Source organism: Garra rufa, chromosome 1 (genome assembly GCF_049309525.1).
Source record: "Garra rufa chromosome 1, GarRuf1.0, whole genome shotgun sequence".
In the NCBI taxonomy this organism is placed as follows: domain Eukaryota; kingdom Metazoa; phylum Chordata; class Actinopteri; order Cypriniformes; family Cyprinidae; genus Garra; species Garra rufa.
Genome location: NC_133361.1, coordinates 19,740,503 through 19,749,333, shown reverse-complemented (window position 1 = coordinate 19,749,333; position 8,831 = coordinate 19,740,503).

Below are 8,831 nucleotides of genomic sequence, written 5' to 3'. Positions count from 1 at the left end.
GCTCAGAGACATGAAACATTAAGCAATGTCTGTGGCATCTGTCTGATACTGGTATCAATTTATAACACAAAACCCCAATGTTTCTGATCTTGTCGACAGCACTGCATCCCGGTGTTCTGCTATGCTAGCAGAGCGGTTTTGATCTAATATTCATCACAGCGGTTCAAATGAAGTTTGGTTTGCTGTGAATTCAATTACAGTGGGAATTACCTGCATATAACAAGCATGATAGATTTGACGTAGACTGTTTTTTTTTTTTTAATATACATATAAAAGACTAATGCTGTAGTGCTCTCTGAGACTTTCTGGTGTGGTTAATTTCGAAAATGTCTTTTGGACAAAACTTCAGAAGCTATAAAATGTTTTAAGCTCTTTTAGTTTTCTAAAATATATGAAAGGAATGAGTAGGTTATCTGTGGCATCGATTATGTTGAAATCTGTGGGGTAAAAAGTTTCAGTGAGTTAAAAGCAGAAATAAGCAGTATTAGTGGCCCATTTACACCAAAAAGGAAGCGCTTTGGTTGTTTTAAGCACACGCTGTAGTTGTCTCATCTTCATCTTTAAATGACCAAGCTCTTCAAAGGAGAATAGATTTTAATTGGCTGTCGATATTTTTAATTCATTAGCTTATTAAATGCTAAAAAAAAACGCTTTGAAAGCGATTTTTGCCATATAATTCGTCTGTGCCATTATTTTTATAGTTGTGGTGTGAACTCTGCTATTCTTTCAAATTTAGATCGTTTATCTATGTATGCTGACATACAGTTAAAATCAGATGTTTATGTACACCTTGCAGAATCTGCAAAATGTTAATTATTTTACCAAAATAAGAGGGATCATACAAACTGACCTGAATAAGATATTTCACTTAAAAGATGTTTGCATATAGTCCACAAGAGAACAAAAAAAAATTTTTTTTTGAATTTGAAGATCAGGGTAAATTTAACTTATTTTGTCTTCTGGGAAACATGCAAGTATCTTCTGTAGCTTCTAAAGGGAAAAAAATATATATTTTGTAGCTTTTGAACCTTCTGTAATAGCTGCATATGAGTCCCTCAGTTGTCTTCAGTGTGAAAAGATGGATCTTAAAATCATTCATTGTTGGAAAGGGTTCAAAACTTCAAATATGAAATACTGAAAAACCAAAGAATTTGTGAGACTTGAAGGATTTTTTGGAAGAACAGCGGGCAGTTTAACTGTTCAGGACAAACAAGGGACTTATGAACAACTACAGTATCATCACTAAACAAAAAACACAGCTGTGGATCATTCAGGTAACAACACCCTTTTAAGAAGCAAGTGTACATAAACTTTTGAATGGGGTCATCTTTAGAAATTCATCTTTTTTCTCTTGACTATATGTAAACAGCTTTTATGTTAAGTATCTTATTCAGGTCAGTACTACGAAAAAACATGCATTTTGTATGCTCCCTCTTATAAAAGAATGAACATTTTGCAGATTCTGCAAGGTGTATACGTTTTTGACTTCAACTGAATATCCTCTTGGTGAATTTCTCTTTATGTAACGTCTCTTTGTGGTATTCTTGCACAAATTATGTGAAAGGTGCGGAGCTGAATGGTATTAATTGGTTTCGTTTAGTTAATCTATAAAACTATTTAAAACTATTAAGGTTTTCTTTCTTTCTAGTGTAATGTCTTACCCCTTGGTCTTCAGTTGGAAAGGTGCTGCCGTTCTCACCAACCGACAATAGCGTTCTGTTTATGCTAAGCGCGCAGCAGTTCTGTCAGTATAACCCTAGCGCGCGCTTTTAAATTAGATGCTGTTTGATTGGCGCCAAATGTTAATAGCGTTTCATACCTGAGGGAAAAATACTCTGTAACTTACAGGCTGTAAGTGATTCTAACGATATATTTCCTCCGTGTCGTTATGGTTGTAATTGCGGTGCGGACTTAAATATTCTTTCAGAGTAAAAGTGAAAACTTTGGTAAGTATTACCTATCTTGTTTCTCTCTTTTTCTTAACTCCTGCGTTTATCTTGACGCATTTCTATTGTCCGCCACTGGAGGCCGATCTTTCCTCAGGAATTACACTGCACGTTTTCCTCTGAATGAATGAAGAACCAATTATTGACGAACTAAATACTTAATGGAGACAATGAAGTCAGGTCGTTGAGTATGCATTATTTAGTCGAATCACTTCTAAAACCGACTTGGCAGATAGTAAGACATTCTAAGAAGGTTTGAAATTGTTTGTGACTTAAGAACAGAACACTCTTTCTATGTGATCTCACTCTTTGTTATTAACAGGACAGATGTTCCTGTGGTTCAAAAGAGAATTCAGCTCATCTGGTAAGGGTAACGGATGCTTTTATTTACAGAGACAATCCACCTGAACATATCTAATGTTTCAACCTAGGGAAAATCCAGTTCTGGGGCAGAAAAATAGGCTCCACGCTGTCCCTTTAAACCTGCTGATCTCATATCAGGAACCTCTTTGGCTTGTGGCTTCAGCACACCATTTTGTTTGAAAAGAGATGTCAGGATTCAGTTTCAACATAACTAAAAATATTAATGTATTTGCACTTGCTGGACCACAGACATATTCATGCTCAGTGTGCCCAGCTGCAGTTCTTTCGGATTTTATGTTGTGTTTTTCTCCTTTCTTCCAGGAAGTGTTGTGATGTGCTGTGATTTTTACAGGGGGGACACAATGCCATCATCTCAGTCTCTTGAGTGAGCTGCGTGTTGTTCATATAAAAGCATATGCGTGTATCTCCCGCTGTGATGCAGCACTTCTCTAAAGCAGGTGTTTTTTTTCTCAGCATCTCTCTTTACAGTAGATATTTGTGGATGTGGGTTCGGCCCCTGAAGGGATTCTTTCTAAATTCAGTTTCATGAAGCTCAGCTCTCCTCTGCTCAGATGTTGCTCTTTCATCACTTGTGAGACTTAATGAAGTTCTCAGTTATGTTTCGTTTCAACATTATTTCAAGTATCAACTTTGTCTCAGAGATTTCTTTTAAGTTTCCTTTAAAGAAATTAAAATTGAAACAGAATTGAGTCAACAGTTGTCATACAGTGAAAAATATAAATCTTTAAAATAAATGTAGAGAAGCTCAGATCTTTTTTATTTTAGGAGAAATGCTAAATATTTGAAATCTTTTGAGTTTTGACTCTTTTGGTAAGTCTGCACATAGCTTGAGACCTCGTTGATGAGAAGACAAACAAGGTTACTGGGTTTTTTTTTTTTCTTAGGAGAAACATCTCAGAAACCTAACATTTCAGCACAAACCTTGTTGAAATCTAGAAGAAACATTTAAGACACTAAAGAGATCTTATTTGTGATTTAGTTTGAAAGTTTCTGGAGCTTTTGCAAAGAAATCCGCAATTTCATTAAGGTTTCATTGCTCAGGAAACTTCTCAGTTATGTGTATTGCGTGTTTAATTGGAAATGTAGATGGAAGTTCAGATTTAGACAATAGAATTATACGAGACCTGTTTGAGACTGTGTTGTGATTTCTGGCTTTTGATTGCAGACACATCTAATCCATATCTTGGTAAATTTAAGCACCTTACTGAGATCTCTTCTGAAACTCAGAAGGAGACATGAGATTGCAAGACTCTTTTAAGTAGTAGAAACATCTGAGAACCAGGAGACTTCAGAATTTCCATTTGCACTCTATTTAGTCTCTTTATTTGTAGAAGCAATTGATGTTTTATTTTTTTCCCAATTGCACTGTATATTGTTACTGTCTTTTCCCAGAGGAGAATTAAAATGCTTCATGGTTGCTCAGTCATATCTCAGCTGATCTTTTGATTTTCTTCATATTTTGCACATTTTGAGACATTTCTGAAACTCTAGTTTTTGCAGCTCTCAAATTGAATATGTTGCATTTGTTGTGTCATGATGTTCAGCAATGAGATCTTTGAGGACCCACAACACAACACAATTTGGTGTTATTGACGTCAAGCTTGCGCACATTCGATTTGAGAGCTCCCTAATGATTTGCATGAATGCTTTGATTTGAAAGTCAATAATGATTTGCATGAATGCTTTGCTTTGAAAGTCAATAATGATTTCAGTTTCAGTCGGTTCCTCACACCAGACCATCTGATGGCTTCAGAAGATGTGGAAATATTGCACACTGGTCCTTTTTGAAGCATGATAAATGGGATCACATGGAAAAGAGAAGCATAAAGACTCAGATTTAGAAGATAGAAAAGACTTGTTTGAGATCATCTTGTGGTTTTTGGCTTTTGATTGCAGACATATAATCCATATATTGGTACATTTAAACACAGTTTGAGACATTACTGAGGTCTCTTGTAAAACTAGATTTTGCAGCTCTCAAATCAAATACGTTGCATCTTTAGTGCCATGATGTTTCCTCATGAGTTCTTTGAGGACCAACAACGTTTGATGTTATTGACATCAAGCTTGCATGAGATTACAAGGCTCTTTTTTAAACATTTAAGAGACTTCAGAATTTCTATTTGCACTTCATTTAGTCTCATATTTGTAGAAACAAACGTTTTTTCCCCCCATGTACAATATATTGTTACTGTCTTTTCCCAGAGAATAATGTAAATGCTCCGTGGTTGCTCAGTCATATCTCAGCTGATCTTATGATAGTCTTCATGTTTGCAAATTTCTAAGATTCAAATCTCTTCTGAAACTCTAGTTTTTGCAGCTCTCAAAACTAATATGTTGCATCTTTGATTGCATCATGATGTTTGGCAATGAGATCTTTGAGGAACAACAACATTTGATGTCATTGACATCAAGCTTGTGCACATTCAATTTGAGAGCTCCATAATGATTTGCATGAATGCTTTGATTTGAGAGTCAATAACGATTTCAGTTTTAGATGGTTCCTCATGCCAGACCATCTGATGGCTTCAGAAGGTGTGGAAATACAGAATTCTGGTCCTTTTAGGAGCATGATAAATGGGATCACATGGAAAAAAGGATGCATAAAGACTCAGATTTAGAGGAAAGAAAAGACATTTGAGGTTTCTGGCTTTTGATTGCAGACATATAATCCATATGTTGCTACATTTGAGCACAGTTTGAGACATTTACTAAGATCTCTTCTGAAACTCTAGACTTTGCAGCCTTAAAATCAAATATGTTGCATGTTTGGTATCATGATGTTTCCTTATGAGTTCTTTTTCAACATCTGAGAACCAGGAGACTTCAGAATTTCCATTTGCACTTCATTTAGTCTCATATTTGTATAAACAAATGATTTTCCCCCATGTACAGTATATTGTTACTGTCTTGAAAATGTAATGCTTCATGATTGCTCAGTCATATCTCAGCTAATCTTTGCAGGTCTCAAATCAAATATGTTGCATCTTTGGTGTCATGATGTTTCCTCATGAGTTCTTTGAGGACCAAAAACATTTGATGTTATTGACGTTAAACTTGCGTGAGATTACAAGGCTCTTTTTAGTAGTAGAAATATCTGAGAACCAGGAGTCTTCAGAATTTCCATTTGCAGTCCATTTAATCTCTGATTTGTAGAAACAATTGATCCCCCCCCCCCCCCCCCATGTACAGTATATAGTTACTCAGTTGCTCAGTCATATCTTAGCTGATCTTTTGATGTTCTTCATGTTCATGTCTGCAAATCTAAACACAGTTTGAGACCTTGAGATCTCTTCTAGTTTTTGCAGCTCTCAAATCGAATGTGTTGAATCTTTGACGTCATGATGTTTGCTCATGAGATCTTTAAGGACCAACAACATTTGATGTTATTGACGTCAACCTTATTCAATTTGAGAGCTCCATAATGATTTGCATGAATGCTTTGATTTGAGAGTCAATAACGATTTCAGTTTCAGACGGTTCCTCGAGCCAGACCATCTGATGGCTTCAGAAGATGTGGAAATACAGCACACTGGTCCTTTTTGGACCATGATAAATGTGATCACATGGAAAAGAGATGCAAGACTTCTCAAAATTCCATTCATTGGGGAAAAATTGCAGCATACAGGTTCGGAACAATGTGAAGGTGAGTCAATTTTGACCTTTAACATCCATGGAATCTTTGCATAACACAAAAGATGCTTTATAATGGGGGGGAAAAAAATTGATGAAAGATTCTTCAGGGGACCAAAAATGGTTCTTCTATTGCATTTTTGTGAAAACCAACTTTAGAATTTCTTAAAAGCAATAGGAGAAACAACTGAGATATTAAAGCAATTTCATGTGTGATTTGCTTTGCTTTGAGCTACACAAACATCCAGGCAGGCAGGTGGAAGAGTTTGTGACCAACCCAGTTGGCTCCATTGTGTGAAATTTGATTCTTACTTCTGGTGATTATAGAGTTCTTCTAAACCTGTCAGACATTGTCTGCTCACCTCTGTTCTGTCTCTCTCTCTCTCTCAGCATGCAGTTGAGCGGGCACTGATGTGGACAGACTTGTGAGTGTGATTACACCGGAGATCATCGCCTAATTCCACAGCACTTCAGCTCACCTGGACAGGCCGGTAATTGCTGGTAGACTCCAAAACTACCTGACCTGCCTGTCAGATACAGATCAGCGTCAAATTTGAGACGTGTCACACCTCTGCTCGCTGGAATCTCATGTCTTGTTCCTTGAGAACAGACAGACTCATCGCAGAAGAGAGAGAGCGCAAAGCCAATGTAGGCAGGTTTTTGATAGCTCAGCAACAATGTGAAAATGGTCTTCTTGGAGTTTTAAAAAGGCAGGTGTCCGGCTCATGCGTGCGTTACCGTTATGGGCGTCACAGTGGAGGACATTAGTATTCAGGATGGTTGGTGTGGGTCGCTCCCTTGTTCCCGCAGCAGGCAGGTTTGTATTAGCAGACTGTCGAGAAGCAAACCTTGTCTCTGGGGAGTGAGTCGAGACCAGACGCCCTGCTGGTGCTGCATGTGGAATCAGCCCCGTTCTGCTTTGGATCACAGCGTTTGGATCTGCTCGAACTCTCAATGCAGGAATGACCTGCAACTGCAGACAGACAAACAGACAGAGAGCAGAGAGAGAGTTTAGGGTGTGCTTGATGTTTATGTGCTGAACAGCCAGCATTGAGGTTCAGATCTTCTCATCCAAAACACCCTCTAAACTAGTATGAGAACAAAAGTATCTATCTGTCTGTCTGTCTGTCTCTCTCTCTCTCTCTCTCTCTCTCTCTCTCTCCGTCGTTCTAACAACCTATTATTCTATTGTTTTGTCTGTCTTTTCTTTCTGTCAATCATGTTGTCTATCCATCCATCTGTTGTTTTATTTTATCTATCTATCGATCTGTCTGTCTTATGATCTATCTGTCTGTTGTTCTATCTAACATCTATCTGTTGTTCGTTCTAAAATCTATCTGTCATTCATTCTAACATCTATCTATCTGTCGTACTAACAACCCATTATTCTGTTGTTTTATCGTTTGTCTGTCTTTCATTCTTTCTGTCAATCATTTTGTCTATCCATCCATCTGTTGTTTTATTCATCATATCTATCTATATATTGTTCTATCTATCGTTCTGTCGTTCTGTCTATCATTTTTATTGTTTTGTCTATCTTTTGTTTTTTGTCTATCCATCTATTTTATGTATTATATTAATCTAGCTGTCATTCTATCATTCTGTCTATCCATCATTGTCTATCTATCGATCTATCTTTCTATCGATCTATCGTTATATCTATCTATCGTTATATCTATCTATCTATCGTTATATCTATCTATCTATCGTTATATCTATCGTTATATCTATCGTTCTATCTATATATCGTTATATCGTTCTATCTATCGTTATATCGTTATCTATCTATCGTTATATCTATGTATCGTTATATCGTTCTATCTATATATCGTTATATCGTTATATCTATCGTTATATCATTATATCTATCGTTATATCGTTCTATCTATCATTATATCGTTCTGTCTATCCTTATATCTATCTATCGTTATATCGTTATATCTATCTATCGTTATATCGTTATATCTATATATCGTTCTATCTATCGTTATATCGTTATATCTATCTATCGTTATATCTATGTATCGTTATATCGTTCTATCTATCGTTATATCTATCTATCGTTATATCGTTCTATCTATCGTCATATCATTCTATCTATCGTCATATCGTTCTATCTATCGTTCTATCGTTATATCGTTCTATCGTTCTATCGTTCTATCTATCGTCATAGAATGATATGACGATAGATAGAACGATATAACGATAGAACGATATGACGATAGATAGATAGAATGATATCTATCTATCGTTCTATCTATCGTCATATCGTTCTATCTATCGTCATATCGTTCTATCGTTATATCGTTCTATCGTCATATCATTCTATCTATCTATCGTCATAACGTTCTATCTATCTATCGTTATATCGTTATATCTATCTATCTACCTATCTATCTATCTATCTATCATTATATCGTTCTATCTATCTGTCTATCTATCTATCTATCGTTATATCGTTATATCTATCTATCGTTATATCATTCTATCTATCTATCGTTCTATCTATTGTTCTATCTATCTATATCGTTCTTTCTATCGTTCTATTGGTCAAGCATTATATCTATGTATTTGTCTGTCTGTCTTTCTACTGTTCTATCCATCGATTATTCTATCATTCTAACATTCCAACTGTATGTTTGTTGTTTTGTCTGTCATTCTCTCCATCTACTCAATCTATTGCCGTTTTATCTGTAAAGACCACACAAAGTTCAAGACTTAAAAAAAAAAAAAAACTTTTCTTTTCTCCCATTAAAATTAATTACATGAAACTCTTTAAATTGTTTCCTTATTTTCATATTGGAATTGCAATTCCACATCCTGTTTGTGACCTCAGTACAAATTCAATTCACATTCAGCAGCTGAGCA